The 17162-nt window shown below is 44.5% G+C and overlaps 1 protein-coding gene and 1 long non-coding RNA gene across 5 annotated transcripts in view; one reads left to right on the forward strand and one right to left on the reverse strand.

Moving 5' to 3' along the window:
* Nucleotides 1-719: 719 nt before the first annotated feature.
* Nucleotides 720-15803, reverse strand: LOC148687654 (uncharacterized). Of its 2 annotated transcripts, XR_015950037.1 has the most exons (4): nt 15563-15727; nt 13350-13496; nt 12360-12471; nt 720-8016 (listed from the first exon to the last, which is right to left on the reverse strand). It is a non-coding gene; the product is annotated as an uncharacterized LOC148687654 (long non-coding RNA). The 2 variants fall into 2 exon arrangements; XR_015950036.1 differs by lacking the exon at nt 13350-13496 and having other exon boundaries at nt 15665-15803.
* Nucleotides 15804-16034: 231 nt separating this feature from the next.
* TMEM229B (transmembrane protein 229B) overlaps nt 16035-17162 on the forward strand; it is a 40491-nt gene continuing 39363 nt past the window's right edge. The window contains exon 1 of one of the 3 annotated variants that reach the window (XM_035113694.3): nt 16035-16361. The gene's annotated coding sequence lies outside the window, so the exon portion shown is untranslated. The remainder of the gene's footprint in view (nt 16362-17162) is intronic. The other 2 variants (XM_035113719.3, XR_015950035.1) reach the window with 2 other exon arrangements.

The following is a 17162-nucleotide window of genomic DNA, read 5'->3' on the forward strand; positions in this document are numbered from 1 at the left end:
CCAAAACACTGAAGGACAAGGTGCAAGCCCAGGACTTTCTAGATCCCTGCCAAAGGCATTTGCATATCGCCATAGTGGAGCTTTACCTTGAATAATAATAATAATAATAATAATAATAATAATAATAATAATAATAATATATTATTTATACCCCGCCCATCTGGCTGGGTTGAATGTCAGAAGAAGCTTGTTTTTCTGTATGGTTGGCTGTTGGAAAAGAAAAGTGATGTTTGTATCACATTAGAAGATGGATTGTGATATTTCATAATAGGCTTGTAGTCCTGTGCTGAATTTTCTTGATCGTCAAGAAATATTAAGTGCAAAGGTTGCTGTCTCAAGTGGGGAAACGGTCTCCCAAACCCTCCCTCCCATCATTTTGAGCTAAAAAATGCAGCTCCCAAGAGTTTATTCTACACTTCTGTGAGTAACAGAATTTAATATTAAGAATGTACAATTCTTAAACTTGCCTTGAAGGCTGCCTTCTACACCTTTGATACTTGTCCCTAACTGTAAATGTGTGAGGGTGGGCTGTGGTTACTCATTGCTGAGGGAAAGACACTTTGCACATGATCAGAAGCTCTCTGCTGTGCTTTGACTTCACACCAGGCAGGATTTGGTACTGAAAAAGAATTTCTGAGACAGACTCGTGGGTCAAACTAAGCCTCAGGAGGAGTCCAGTTACCATCTTTCAGACAAAATGGATGTCATGGGATTTACTATGTATCCTCCACATATTATAGAATTACGACTCCCATAATCCCGGACCAATGTCTCTGCTGGCTGGGGCTGGCCAAACATTCCCCTCGTGGGGGATGCCTAAGTTTGGAGAGAAAAGTGAGAAGCTGCTTTTGCAGGCAACGTTGATCATCATACTGTCTGCCGATGCCATCTAGTGGCTACCGTTATTCACTGCATTTGATGTGTGAATACATTTTCCTCACTAACGCATTCAGGTGCCAGGGTGCATATATTGAAGCAATGCTGGATAACTTTTCTCCTCACGGCAGTAGAGATAAGGAGGAACAAGGAGTACATTTCGATAAATGGATTTATTTCATTGTCAGCAAGGGAAAGAGATAAAGGATTATTGCTGAAGATAAGGAGTATTGCGGGGAGTCTGAAAACAACATGTAATAGTACCTCAGAGCCTAGTTTGAATCATAACCTGTCCTTAAAAAAACCCTGTCATAAATTCAAGTAAGTGGATTTAGAAAGGATGGGGATCTGTCTATATTACATCTCTGAATTAAGACTACAAACATAAATGCAATTCAGAAGTTGTCTGCTCCCTTTGACCATTTGTTGTTGTTGTTTAGTCGTGTCCAACTCTTCGTGACCCCATGGACCAGAGCACGCCAGGCACTCCTGTCTTCCACTGCCTCCCGCAGTTTGGTCAAACTACTTCTGGGCATTTGAGAGCTGATTCTGCCATTATTTTCCCCCATACACGACAATACTGTACTCTGTAGTGAGTGGTCAGGTGTTAAAATCATTTTGAAGGTGGTTCGCCAACTTCACGTCTTGTATAGAGATCTGCCTTATAGTAGGTCGCCATTGTTCTGTCTAACATAGTTCTGTTTTCTCTCAAGGAGAGAGTCTCAGGTGCATAAAGTACATACTATCTGCTTCTACAGTCTTTAACAGCTTGGTCCCAGATTACTTGCAGGATCACCATCCCTATATATATGTCTACACCATGGGTAGGCAAACTAAGATCCGGGGGTCAGATCTGGCCCAATCGCCTTCTCAGTCAGGCCCGCAGACGGTCCGGGAATCAGCGTGTTCTTACATGAGTAGAATGTGTCCTTTTATTGAAAATGCATCTCTGGGTTATTTGTGGGGCATAGGAATTTGTTCATTCCCCCCCCCAAAAAAATAGTCCGGCCCCCCACAAGGTCTGAGGGACAGTGGACCGGCCCCCTGCTGAAAACGTTTGCTGACCCCTGGTCTACACCACCACTTCAGTTTGCAGATCTAGCACTGTTACAAGTGCCACATAATAATAATTCTGCATTTGTAAGAAATCGATCTGATAGTGAGCCAACACCTCCACTATGGAACTCCCTGCCTTTTGAGATCAGGCAGGCACCTTTGCCGTACTTTTTTCGGTTCTGCTTAAAACATTTTTTTTGTCATCTAGACATGTAGAAGTTACATGTGTTTTATCTCGTTTTATCTAATCGGCTTTTGAATGTTTTTAATTACCTGCTATAAAATGTTTTTTTATCAGAGGTTTTCATGTTTTATCACATATTTTTGTAAACCACTTGGAGGTTCTCTTTCAATCAAGCAGTGCTTTGGTTTTGTTAAATAAATAAAGTCAATTAAAAACTTCCCTAGACAGGGCTGCTTTCAGATGTCTTCTAAAAGTCAGATAGTTGTTTATTTCTTTGACATCTGATGGGAGGGCGTTCCACAGGATGGGCGCCACTACCGAAAAGGCCCTCTACCTGGCCTCTGCCCAGACCTGCTGCCAGTTTTGTAGCTATGCAATAGAAAGTGATATGAGACTGGCTCAGATCACCAGTGTACGTATCCAGGTTTGAAATGCTTGGTGTTTCTTCCTCCAATAAGTGGCCCTAGTAACAGAGAGAATCAGAGCCTAAGTACAAAGCTCCTGGTTTAAGACTTTCTGATCCTGACATTCTGGATGGCTCAAAGTACAATCCAGTTGTCGCTGTGATTAACTTTGCCCTTAACAATCCATTTTCTCCTCTTGCAGCATCCCTTGCCCCCATCCTACATGAATTACCATGCAGTATGAAGGCTTTAAAAAAAAGTTCTTTTAAATGGTGGTAGGTGAGAAAACTAATCTGGTTAATATAAATGTATGTGTGATCCACCAAACCCTATGCGTAGGGGAGTATATGTCCAATAAACACAAAAATGTCTAACTTCAGATGCAGGATATGTAGAAAGAGGCAAACTCTGATGTTCAGAGGTGCTGATGGGGCCACTTCAGATAATCGATTTCTTCAGATGCAGGCTCCAGTGCTTTTATTTAATAAAATAAAGGTCATTTAATAAATATAATGACCTTCAAACATATTATCAGGATGGCATACAACAAAATATTCACAACACTATGCACAGCACAACAAAATACCGTAACCTAAAGCCAGCAACTCGCATGAGCTCTTGTGTCCTCGTGCAGGCCTGACTACTAAGGCCTGGTTCTCATCTAAGGCTTAAAGGAATGTAAAGGGCCAGAGATTTGGCTTGGAGTTTTGCACAGCTTAATTAGCTTTAGAATCACAGTATTTTAGAGTTGAAAGGTTACTTTGGAGGGCACCTAGTATAATCCCTTGCTCTATGCAAAAGATGCATCTTGGATGGCTTTAAGAGAGGATTAGACAAATTCACAGAGGATAAGGATCAATGGCTACTAGTCACGATGTCCACCTTCAGGGTCAAAGGCAGTACAGTATGCCTCTGAAAGCTGGTTACTGGGACTGGGAGAGAGCTGCTGCACTCAGATCCTACTTTCAGGCATCCCAAAGCATCTCATTGGCTGCTGTGAGAACAGGATGCCACACCAGATAGGCACGCCGCTATCTGATCTGCGAAGGCTCTTCTTATGTGCTAAGCAGATGACAAGAGATCAGGTGATAAGGTACATTTCAAGTGGAATGACATCCAACCTCCATGTGTTCATTAGCACAGCAAGCTGCCCAGAGCCTGGACACTGTACACACAGATCATCTCTGTACATGCAATATACATCAGTTCTCCCTTTTATGAATTAATCAGCCCCAGATTACATGTCATCATCTGCATGGTGTGACTGTTGATAGCTTTATGTTCTGGGGAGAGCCAAAGCTCAGCGGCAGAGTATCTGCTTTGCACCCAGAAGGGCCAAAATTCAGTCCTTGGCATCGCCCGGCAGAGCTGGGAATATCCCATGCTTGAAGCCATGGAGAGCTGCTGCCAGTCAGTGTATGTGATACTGAGCTAGATGGGGCAGTGCTGTAAGGCAGCTTCCTATGTTGCTCTGTTGGTTGTGCTTTCTGTCGTTCGTCTTCAGATGAACAAGCTTCCATAGGTACTTGGCGTATAGGTTCGGAAGGGGGACAGATCTCATCATTTTAATAATTCAGTTGCAGCAAAGAGCTCGTTTCATTCATTAGAGGGTTTGTAGTATAAGAAAAACAACAACTGAACTTAACAAACCAGCCCTATGGAAATGGTCGTGGCATTAGCTGACCCTTTTCTTGACCTGTGGGAAGCCTGCCAATTGCTAAGAGCAACAGAAGCTGATCAAGGGGCTGTTAGCTATAGCACAGAGGTTTTTAAATATGTTCATGCTGCCAAGAATGCAAGTGGTAATAGCTTAACTGCTGACCATGAGGTTGTTTTTAAAAAATGGTGGCCAGCCTTTGCTTCTTTGTGCAGGGGTCCTAGGTGCAATGTGGGGCCCTGCAACACCTGGCAGAGACTGATTCAGTCAAGTCTCTACCTTGAGAAGGTCTAAATGTAGGCTTCATGACAACAAAGTCAAGCTAGGTTTTTATTTATTCTATGCCTCCTCTTTTCCCCAATCCCCTGCTTTGGATTCTGAGGAAGAATTCTGGAGAACTCAAAAGCTTTAATACCAGTTGCTGGGAACCACAGTTGGGCCAAGTGCAGTTGCACATGTGCCCAGCTTGCAGGCTTCCGCAGGCATCTGTTGGCCACTGTGAGAACATGATGTTGGACTTGATTGGCCACTGGCCTGATGTAGCAGGCAAGTCTTATGTTCTTATGTTGCTCACCGTTTCATGACATTTTGGTTGGCCCTAACAAGTCCCTATTGTAAATTTTTGATTTTTTTCCTCTTATGGACCAACACAACTTCCTTTGCATTCTATATCTCATGGTGAAACCATAAACGGCTGTAAAAGTTGTTTCTTTCTTGGTGAGCTGGCTGTATTTTGGTGGTCTAGATTGGTGTTGTTGTGAGATTCACAACAGTCCCTGAACTACCTGTTCAACTTTCTAAACAGATTATTACAAAAATGCTATAAGCCTTCAGCAAATAAAACACTTTCAAAATCTATTTTCATTGTTGTCTGCACAATTACTTTCTTCATTACTTTCTTCATTAAATTTAGGGTGACCTCTTTGATACAAGATAGATGCTCTGTAGAGCGGCCAAACATCCCTGCCCTCCAACCACATTGTCAGAACTCTTACTTCTAGGCGCTTGAAACGCATGGTCAGAATAGTGATAGCTTTTGCTGAGTTGTATACTCTTATTTGCCACAAATAGAAATTGACTCCATACAGGCTCCAATGAACTTCCCATTGCTTGGCAATGGGGAGTTTGAAGCAGTATTAAGCATTTGATACTTATACGCTGCCCTTGCTGTTTGACTCTCCTGCATACCAAAGCTGTAGTACTTAGCAACATGAAATCCCATCCTAATTAGCTTTCATTTAACAATACCCTTTTGTACGCAGTTAGAATGTCAACCACCTCCCATTGAAGGGATGCAAGGGAAAGTAACACAGTATTTAAAGTACTGGGTCAGTGTTTCTAGACCTTTTGCAAAGTGAATAGCCCCACTGATATATTTTGAGCCTACAGAACCAGTCTTGAAAACGAATTACGGGATTTAAATAAGGTAAGACTGGATTGGAAGCATAAGGGACTGTTGTCCAAATGCAGCCTGCTCTGCAGAGGTCAGGCTCCTTTGGGAATCTCCAGCCAGCATTCAGTCACGTAGAAGCTACATGTCAAGTACTTCTTCATATGACAGGTTTAGTATTGTGAAATAGGCAATTTTCAGCAACTGGTGCATGAAACACAATGTGGGAACTTGGGAAACGAAGCAGAGTGTCCTTCCACATATAGGTCCAGTGACAACATCGTCTGCATCAAACTTTAATTTTCACCACCTGTGACAGAAGTGTGTCGATCTGTCTTCCCCCTGGGGTTGGATCTTGATTGCTCCTAGAATTTTATGGATCTAAAAGGTTTTCAGACTGGACTGTGGGGACGTCCTGTCTCTTATCTAGCAGATCAATGGAATAAAAAGCTATTACAGGCGATTGACACAATCATGTCGCTGTTTGGGTTTTGAGATGCTGTGGGGATATTAACTAAACAGTACACCAAACGTAAGACATTCAGTGAATGCTAATATTTACTGCTAATAGTTCTTCAGGTGATGATGCAGAGGCCAGTAGGAAATGTCTATCCTTTTCTCTAGTCCAGGGGTAGCCAAGATGGTAGCCCATAGATTCTGATGGGTTCCAACTCCCATCAGCCCCAGTTGGCATGGCTGATAGTCAGGGGTATCTCGAGGGCACCACATAGGCTCTCCTGCTTTAGATGTTTAGAACAAGGCCATAGTAAATACTGGCAAATAATGAAAAAGGGGAATAAATTTCGTAATTTATCAACAACATTAACTTTGAGATCTACCATGAATACTATAATTCTGGGAAGACTCTTATTCTGGGTGTTTCAATATTGTGGTGGGAACTCCTGTGTTTACCATATATGACATGGTTGTTCCCACTCATCTTTTCATTCAAGAAACAAGAATGATGTTTGCAGGTGTACAAACTAACAGGTTCCCTATGCACTTACAGATCAGTTACTGTGCCTTCACATACCAGGAAAGTCTGGATTTCACAATCCTTTGAACATATGCTGCTAGGGGTACTTTCCATCTCAGGCCCTCAGGGAAGTTGTTTACAGCACACTGTACTCATTTTCTTTCTTGGAAGTTCTGACCTAAATTCTTTTCCGCAAAGCACCTTCCCGGCTCATTGTGCTTCATTCTAGTGAATAATGCATGTTGTCCTCCTTGGCATGTCAGATAGCATTTGCATCAAGATTCTTAGCGGTTCAGAATAGGTCTCCTTTCCCTCTGACTTCTTTTCTCTCTTCTGTCGTTTGTGTGGTTCTCTCAGATTTTAAAGGAAAGCTTGTGTCTTCCAAGTGGAACAAAACAACAACAACAACAACAACCCCAAAAAACTATTCTCGGGGATCATTCAATTCTCCTTAAAGGGAATCTCATATTTTATATAACACAGATTCTATTTGCAGCAGCTTGCACATTTAATAGTTTATGAGATTTGCTCCATAATTAAAGATGCAAATTAGCGACCCCCTTCTGGATCTTCCTTTTCAGCACTCTGCACAACTTACAAATTTTGTATCACTTCTCAGCCCTATATTGCTGTACCTGAAATAAACTTTAGGTAGACATTGGTCTTAGATAGACATTCATTAGCCTCAGATTTTCAGTATCCCCAGCCAAAGGAAACAGGAAACAGCTGCTGGGAGGACAGTTTACATTTCACTTGCGGAGTCCACAGTTCAGTTATGGACTGTGCCTTACCATTATAACATCCTCTGGGACTGCTTGACCATACACCAAAATGTTCCTATCGCCGTTGCCCTTTCTTGTGCTAATTCTGCTTGCCTTGTTAATTATGACTCTTGCTGAGACCTGGTCCTGCACACTTGGTTTCCTCATCCTTCCTGCTCCTCCAGTTGCCCTGGCTCTGATAGGCCTACCTAGCAGCTGCATATTAACCTGGTAAGATCAGCTACGATCCAAAGACAATCTTGCATGTTAGTCTTTATGTGGGTAAGGAAATAAGTAAGATACTGTATTGAGTTAGATGCTGCTATTTATTGGTGTTGTTTTTCTGCTGCTATTTTTATTTTTACTATTATTGGTGATGATGATAATGAGGCAACATAAAATTCTGTCTCATACTGTTGGTTTTTTCTTTTATAATGCTTTTGTTTTATGAAACATTGCCCTTTATATTCATGGAAGCTGCTAATTGCGAATAGCTGGAAGGCGTTTTTTTAAACATGGAATTTCTTTATTAATAATGTATATTCCAAAAACTAAGTAAGACCTCATACATTTGAATACATAATCAAGCCTTCAAAAAGGGAAGCTCGGATGATCCTGCTGCAGTGGTATGTTATCCAAAAAATATTCTGTGAGGCCACAGAACCAACAGGTGTTAATGGATTGCCCTTCTTTGCTTATGCCTAAAGGTACTCTGTGAAGAGAGCAACAGATTTTCTCATATTTCCATGATTATTTTACTCAGATGCCTCATATTCCCCAAAGCTGAATCACAGGCTACTGCAGCCCTCTGACAAGCTGATATATCCCAGCACCAACACAATGGATATTGATTGAATGAATTTATATACTGCCCTATACCCAGAGGTCTCAGGATGTTTCACAGAATAAAATCAAAATATAAAACCACAAAATACATAATCAAAATAAAAACAACAACCCAACACCACCATCCCAATCCATTTTGTAAAGGCGAAGGATGTCCTCCTGAAAGGACTTCCAAATGGAAAAACCACAAAACAAGCCAGACTGATTTGAATAGCTTGAAAATCTAGCTCACTATCCAGGCATTCCCAGAAAACACATTACCTTTTTGTTTTATATCCTTTTAGCAGGTAGAAACACCCTTCCATAATATTTGATAGCACACTTTATCTCAGTCAAAGACTGAGAAGCAAACAAAAATACGTATAGTGGTTGCTAGATTGGTTGTTGCTCTTCAATGGAAATGGAAAGGGAAACCTTCAAAATAAGAATGGCTGGAGAAATTGCATGATACTATTTTATTAGTCAAATCAATGGCATTCTGTAGATCTTCAAATGCATTCATACATGTTAATTAAACATGGAGGCCAGTAACTGTTTCTATAAATCATTCTTTGTCACTAGGGTATGACCAATTTGAATGGAAAAACCCCATGCAGAGGGTAATATTTTGCCCACTGTAAATCAAATTTATCTTACATAAAGGAGGCCTTTTAATGGTGTGTATGTTTCTGCATGTTTTGGTATTTGTAACAAATAAAGTACTGTATTAACATTTTTAATTATTCACCATTTTGTAATAAAGGAAGGATCCTTGACATTTGTTTGATAATATAATAATAATAATAATAATAATAATAATAATAATAATAATAATAATAATATATTTATGCCCCGCCCATCTGGCCGGGTGCCCCCCACTATTCTGGGCGGTTTCCAACACACATTAAAATACATTAAAATATCACAGATTAAAAGCTTCCCTAACAGGGCTGCCTTTAGGTATTTTCTAAATGTCAGGTAGTTGTTTATCTCTCTGACCTCTGATGGGAGGGCGTTCTGACATTTTTTTTTCAGTTTCTTGCGCCACGGGAAGAGTTAAATGGTCCGTGTTTTCCATTTGAAAGATTTTAATTCATCAATTTTAGTCTTCAGAGATCAAGACCTATTTCATATGTGCTGTAAAAACCTATTCATGTTTTAAAATGTCACAAGCAGTTTCATATCTTCTAGAGAAAGTCTCATGTATGAACTGGAACATAAGCTGGACTCCTACATTTACTTTCTAATGAAGTACTGGTAAATTCATTTCTGCTCTAGACCTGTCATTCTGGGAGTCACCAGAGAGAAAACTTCATTAGCCTTTGGTTCTACAGAGCCAGAGAGATTACAGTTAAGTGTTGGAACAGATTTAAACCCAGAGGTAATAGCACCATCATCTGAATTCACCAAATGAAGTGAATGATATTCTCAGAGAATATACCGTATATTCCAGCGTATGACGACTGGGTGTATAAGACGACCCCAACTTTTCCAGTTAAAATATAGAGTTTGGGATACGACCCGGCATATAAGACGACCCCCGACTTTTGAGAAGATTTTCCTGGGTTAAAAAGTAGTCTTAGCTTAGACACAGGAATATACAGTATTTGCTTGAAGAAGACAGTAAACCTGAAGGAGCGTCTCCACCCCCATCGTTTAGCCCAGACACTGAGGTCCAGCTCCGAGGGCCTTCTGGCGGTTCCCTCACTGTGAGAAATGAGGTTACAGGGGACCAGGCAGAGGGCCTTCTCGGTAGTGGCACCCACCCTGTCAAACACCCACCCACCAGATGGCAAGGAAATAAACAACTATCTGACTTTTAGAAGACATCTGGAGGCAGCCTGTTTAGGGAAGTTTTTAATGTTTGATGTTTTATTGTGTTTTTAATATCCTGTTGGAAGCCACCCAGAGTGGCTGGGGAATAATAAATTATTATTATTATTATTATTATTATTATTATTATTATTATTATTATAGATCTGCAGAGCCATTAAACCATAGGGAAGGCTTTGCTAGCCTGGTGCTCTCCAGATTATTTGGAAAACAACTCCCACCAGCTCTAGCCAGCGTGATTGATGGGAGCCAAAGAAGTGCACTAGGAGGGGAAAGGCTGTCGTAAAGTCATGTGATCAGCAATATATTGTGCTGATTGCCACAGTGTTTAGATTCCACCTTCTTTCCAAAATGAGATGCGGCTTCACCATTTCACTGAATCATGGAGTCTTTCTTCTAGACCTGTTTGCTTGATCAACCACATGGATACCATAGACATACAAAAGGGGAAACATTTCAAACTTTTTCCCTGTTGAACACTGTAAGGAGGAAATTGTCATAAGCAGAACTGAATGCCCTGAGCTTGTTGGAGTCTTAAAGAAACAAAGTTTGCATTGCCTCCTTACCAATCCTGTACAGTCTGAAATTCTGTATATTAAAAAGATTCACAAAGACATGAGACAGCTCCAGTTTTGTCTTTGTGGGAAGTTACTGCTAGAAAGAATTGCCCTGAATATTCTGCTGCTCAGAGAAGGGAAAGTGTGGAAGGGCCATAGCTCAGTGGCACAGCAACATGTTTTCTACATGAAGGGTCCTTGGTTTAATCACTAGCATTTCCAGATAGGGCTGGGAGAGACTCCTGTCTAAAACTCTGAAGAGCCACCCCCAGTCCTATGGGGAACAAAACAATATCACAGCCTTTCATTCTGACAATCCCATAAAGAGTAACAAACAATTCCAGGCAACGGCCATAAGCTCAGGACCTGTATTTGGGAACCTCTTGATAATAAACATCTTAGCAAACTGAAGGCCTTGAGACTTCTACAGAGCCCTCACTGAACTGTCCCAGGAAGCAGCCCCCTCCTCTGTGGAGATCACCCCCAAGCGATGAAAGAGAAGCACCCCACTCCTAGATCACATCCACATCATGCATTTAGGAGACATTTAAAGAACACAGCTTCCTCCTAAGAAACCTAGGACTGGTAGTTAGTTAAGGGTGCTGGGAACTGTAGCTCTGTGAGGGGCAAACTACAGTTCCTAGAACACTTTGGGAGCAGCCATGTGCTTTAACTTTATGGTGCTGTGAATGTCCTTTCCTTTATCCTCAAATACCAGCAGCTCCATTTCAGAGATTCCTTGTTAGCTACCTAATTCCCAAGGATGATAGCTTTCTTGGCCGCCACATTCCCAGGAAATATGGGACTAGTGCACTAGTCAGGACCAGAGGATTAACAGAGAGCTGATAGTCTCCAGGAAGGTGCTTCAAAGGACACCCCCCCCCGTAACAGTGTTCATCCCTCTATAACAGCAAAAAATTTCGGATGGGGGCCGGTCCACTGTCCCTCAGACCTTGTGGGGTGGCCAGACTATATTTTGGAGAGAAAAAATGAACAAATTCCTATGCCCCACAAATAATCCAGAGATGCATTTTAAATAAAAGGACACATTCTACTCATATAAAAACACACTAATCCCTGGACCGTCTGCGGGCCGGATTTAGAAGGCAATTGGGCCATCCGGCCCCCAGCCTTAGTTTGCCTACCCATGCTCTATAAACTACTAACCAGACATGGACCTATATTTAAGGTTATTGTAGCTTGTAGCCACTTGCTCCATGATCTGTCCTTGGTCCTGATGACTTGCTCTTGGGATAGTAACTGACTCATACCTGCTTCCCACTAAATGAGAACCTCCTTGTTCCGTTTTAGACTGGCAGTATGTTCTGCTGCTCTGCCTGTCCTCTGAGTGGCATCTCCCTGCAGGCCTTGCCTTTAAATAGGAGAACAAGCAAAATAGGAGAAACCTCCCCATATGTTCACAGAATTGATTCAGGAGCACAGCCACCACAGCACTGCCCCGTGTTTACATTGCAATTGTTGTAACAACTACAGTGCACATGTGCTCATTCTACCCAGCTACAAAGAGCTGCAAGCTCTTTTGGTTATGAAGGGAAACAAGCATCTAAATTGCACTAACAGCAGATGAGGTTGAAAATCTGGTTCTGGACTGTACTATTGCAGGCATGCACTCATATGACCGAATGTTCTTTTGTTTATTTATTTTTTTAAGACCTTGAAATAGAAAGGTAAATGTCAGCGAGAAGTCTAGGTTAGATTCAATTACATCTAGTTTTCCTTGTGCAAGGTTTCTGTGTGACTGCAAAATCACTCTACTGTGAGCACCTAAGTGATTAGAATATGAAATGTATATAATCATTCCTTTTAAGCAAAGACCTACCACTTGGTCCATGATACTTAGTGAAGAAAAGAATTGGAGATTAGAACTCTTCTTTATGACATGTTGGTGTGACATGGCACTGGCGGTGCTTTTTATCTCTAATTTCAAGTAGCTGGAATGGAGAGATTACAGTGGTAAATTTCTACCGGTAGTTCAGACTGGTCAGTTACCTACAAAACAGAACACAGCAGCTGCTAATCAACAAGATCAGGCCTCTAACAACTGCAAACACATTCACACATAATTTCATATTGGGGTAACTGGGCAACATTTTTCAGAACTTGAATAGCTGGATTTTAGTTGCAGCAAAGGGTATAGCACAAGAGTATCAGTTCAGCAAAACAGATGGCCTGGAGTAAAGGTAATATTTCATTTAAACAGCCAACTACTTTTCTAAGAGTAAATTGCTTGGAGTGCAGGCTCCCATGGAAGTCTCTACCCAAATCCTACTGAAACGACTTCATGAAGGAACTGAGGGGATGTTCATCAAATGTGCAGATGATGCCAAACAGGGAGGGGTACCTAATGCAGCAGAAGACAGAATCGGGATTGGGCCCAGTCTTATTCAACATCTTTATCAATGACTTGGATGATGGGCTTGAGGGCATCCTGAGCAAGTTTGCAGATGACACCAAATTGGGAGGGGTGGCTAATACCCCAGAGGACAGGATCACACTTCAAAATGACCTTAACAGATTAGACAATTGGGCCAAAGCAAACAAGATGAATTTTAACAAGGAGAAATGTAAAGTACTACACTTGGGCAAAAAAAATGAAAGGCACAAATACAGGATGGGTGACACCTGGCTTGAGAGCAGTACATGTGAAAAGGATCTAGGAGTCTTGGTAGACCACAGACTTGACATGAGTCAGCAGTGTGATGAAGCAGCTAAAAAAGCCAATGCAATTCTGGGCTGCATCAATAGGAGTATAACATCTAGATCAAGGGAAGTAATGGTACCACTGTATTCTGCTCTGGTCAGACCTCACCTGGAGTACTGTGTCCAGTTCTGGGCACCACAGTTCAAGAAGGATACTGACAAGCTGGAACGTGTCCAGAAGAGGGCAACCAAAATGGTCAAAGGCCTGGAAACGATGCCTTATGAGGAACGGCTTAGGGAGCTGGGTATGTTTAGCCTGGAGAAGAGAAGGTTAAGGGATGATATGATAGCCATGTTCAAATATATAAAAGGATGTCATATGGAGGAGGGAGAAAAGTTGTTTTCTGCTGCTCCAGAGAAGCAGACACGGAGCAATGGTTTCAAACTTCAAGAAAGAAGATTCCACCTAAACATTAGGAAGAACTTCCTGACAGTAAGAGCTGTTCGGCAGTGGAATTTGCTGCCAAGGAGTGTGGTGGAGTCTCCTTCTTTGGAGGTCTTTAAGCAGAGGCTTGACAGCCATATGTCAAGAATGCTTTGATGGTGTTTCCTGCTTGGCAGGGGGTTGGACTGGATGGCCCTTGTGGTCTCTTCCAACTCTATGATTCTATGATTCTAAGATAACCTTAACAGATTGGAGAACTGAGCCCAACCTAGAAAAATGCATTTCAATAAAGGTAAATATAAGGTTCTGCACTTAGGCAGGGAGAACCAGCTGCACTAATAGAAGATGGGGGACACTGGCTTGCCAGAAGTATATGTGAAAATGATCTATGGATCATTGTAGACCACAAGCTTAATGTGAGTCAACAGTGTGATACAGCAACAAAAAAGACTAATGCCATTCTAGGCTGCATCAACAAAAATCAAGGGAAGTAATAGTACCTCTCTATTCTGCCTTAACCAGATCACACCTGGAGGACTGTGTCTAGTTCTGGGCACTACAATTTAAGAAGGACACTGACAACCTGGAACGTGTGCAGAGGAGGGCAATAAAGATGATCAAGGGTCTGGAAACCAAGCCTTATGAGGAACAGATGAGGGAGCTGGGTATGTCTGGCCTGGTAAAGAGGAGACTGAGAGGCAATGTGATAGCCATCTTCAAATATCTCAAGGACAGTCAAATGGAAGATGCAGCAAGCTTGTTTACTCCAGCTCTGGAGGGCAGGACTTGAACCAATGGCTTCCAGGTACAAGAAACTAAATATCTGGAAGAACTTTCTGATGGTAAGAGCTTCTTTTGACAGAGTGGCCGGGTAAACCCAGCCAGATGAGCGGGGTATAAATAATAAATTATTATTATTATTATTAGTAGTAGTAGTAGTAGTACAGTGGAATGGCCTCCCTTGGAAGGTGGTGGGCTCTCCATTGTGGGTTTTAAAGCAGGGGTTGGATGGCCATCTGTCATGGATGCTTTAGCTGAGATTCCCATATTGCATGAGATTGGACTGGATGACCCCTGGAAACCCTTCCAACCCTACAATTCTATTAGTTTATGAAATGACTGGAAACTACAAAAGAGCACATCTCCCTTTTGCTTGTGTCTCCCAGCTTTGCTGAGTGTAAAAAATATATTATGCCACATAGGGGCAAACAGTAGAATATTGAGTCCAAGTGAGTTTCTCTGGCCTTTATGAAGAGCTATAGATATAGCACTCAATTGCAGCACAGGCATAACAGACCAGAGGTCTTCTCCTGGTTCCTGTAGTACATTTCATAAGAAGAGCCCCAAGTCAGTGACCTAACTCAGCATCCTGTTTTCAGAGGGGCCAGCCCAGATACCAAGGGAAACCCACACGCAGGACCTGAGTACAACAGCACTTTCCCTACCTGCGACCATTCAGAGCTGTGCTGCCTCTGACAGCGGAGGCAGAAGATAGGCATTGTGGCCAGCAGCCAGCATTGGATTTAGGGCAGTGCGGGTGGTTTCCCCGCACAGGGTGTCAAAACGAAGGGGCGCAAAACTGAGAAGAGCCATAACTGAGAAGATCCATTTGGGGGTGCCAGATTTTGGCCTCGCTCAGGGCACGCATTACCAAAGATGACCAAAGCCCATGGGCGTAGACAGGGGGGTGGCAGCTGCCCGCCATAATCAATAAAATTTCTAAAATCAATACAAATTTGAGATTCTGCCGCCCCCTAACAAACACCTCCCCCCCCCCACAAAAATTCTGGCTACGCCCATGCCAAAGTCCACCCTCGCCAGTAGCCCTAGATAGCCTTATTCCCCCCCCCACTCCTAGCAGCAGGTGGGGAGATACCAGGTAACGCCTATATTTATCCCATACATCCCTGGTACAGTACACTATGAGAACAGGATACAGTATATGGATAGCAGGCAGCTCCGGGGCATGTTGGCAAAGGGAGGATTCGTATCTCTTCCCACATCGTCTCCAGTCACCACGCCGGATCTGACTGGCATACCGCAAGCCTTGGCATGGTTGACTCATAGGCGGGTCACTTCCAGGCCCATTCTCTGGCCTTGGGACTCCTGGGGATTCTGGGCCTCTTGCCGGTTGCCGGACGGAAGGAGCGCGCCGCCTGCAAATCTGCCGGGTAAATTATTCAAAGCAAGCGGATGCAGCTGACAAAGGACCCGAAGGAGAAGAAGTAACCCTTCGCGGGCTGCGCCTCGCCAAGCCAATCCGGGCAGCGGCGGCAAACGAGGGGGCAGGAGCTGCGGGGGGCGCTTTCGGGCGGCGGAAGACAGCCGGGCTCCGCCCGCGAAGGAGACCCGGCGGCGGAGGCGCCCGGCCGCCTTCCCTCCCCGCGCCGCGCTCCTTCCTCTTGCGGGCGAGGCAGCGGAAGGGTTAAGCGAGGGGGCGGAGGCAGGAGAGGGAGCATGTGCAGTCGGGCCCCGCAGCCGCGCTATGGGTCCCTCTTCGCTGGCACATTGGATCTGCAGCTGCCGCGGTGGCGGCGGCACAAGCAGCAGCAGCCGGCGCAGCCGGAGGAGGAGGAAGAGCAGCCGGCGCCGCGACGCTTCCATGGAGGCGAGCGCGGAGAGGCGTAGCTGAGCCCAGCCCAGCCCAGCCGCGTCCCGGCCCGCCGCCAAGCACCTGCGACGGGGCCTCCTCGCCCACCTACCTCCCCGCTCCCAAGCAGCGCCGCTGCCGCCCGGGTAGGTGCATCCGCAGAGGCCTCTTCCTTCTCTTCCCGCAACTGGGGCGCTTGGGGGTGGCGGGGTGGCCGAGGGAGGAGACCCCACCGCCCGCCCGCCCGCCTCGGGGTTTCCGAGGGAACTCCGTCTCCGGGGAGTCCCTTGCGGATGGAGGCAGCGCCGGGGGGCGGGCGGGACGCAGCAGGAGAGCGCGGCGGTCGGGAGGCGCTGCTTGGTGCCGCAAGAGCCGCATCCTGGCGGGCTTCTCTCACGCGCCGGGTCCGGCTACCAGAGCGCTCGGCCGGCCCCGGACAGGCGGACACCTCCCTGCCTCGGCCGGGGATGCTGCCCACCCGGGGAAGGATGCGCAGCAGCCCAAAAGCGGGGTGGCCTGGGGGGCTAGTCGATATTGGCTCCGGGGCTGCGCTAGGCGCGCTTTCGGCTCGCAGGGGATCCCGAGTCCCGAGCGCGTCTTCTGCAGTCCAGGAAGGGACGGGGTGGGGGAAGGGAGGTGTCTCCCTGCTTAGACCCATCTAGGCTGTGTTGAAAAGGAGCTCCTCTCCAGCCCGGGGCATTATTGCGCTTCTCTACCTTGGCGTTGCATTTCTTGCTCTCCTTCTCTTCGCTCTCCGTCCTCCCCCAGCAGTCCTGTCCTCCTTGGTCGTGAGGGGCACTTAAACACAGTGCTACAGTTTTTGTTCATTACTCGGGCTCCCTCCACCCCCAATCGCGATTCTCCAGCGAACGACCGGGCTATGTATTTTCTTCCCGACATGCTGTCCAGCTGTCAAGATGTGATCTTTTCTGTAGTTTAGGGAAGTT

Source organism: Zootoca vivipara, chromosome 1, assembly GCF_965207765.1.
Source record: "Zootoca vivipara chromosome 1, rZooViv2.hap1.1, whole genome shotgun sequence".
Classification (NCBI taxonomy): domain Eukaryota; kingdom Metazoa; phylum Chordata; class Lepidosauria; order Squamata; family Lacertidae; genus Zootoca; species Zootoca vivipara.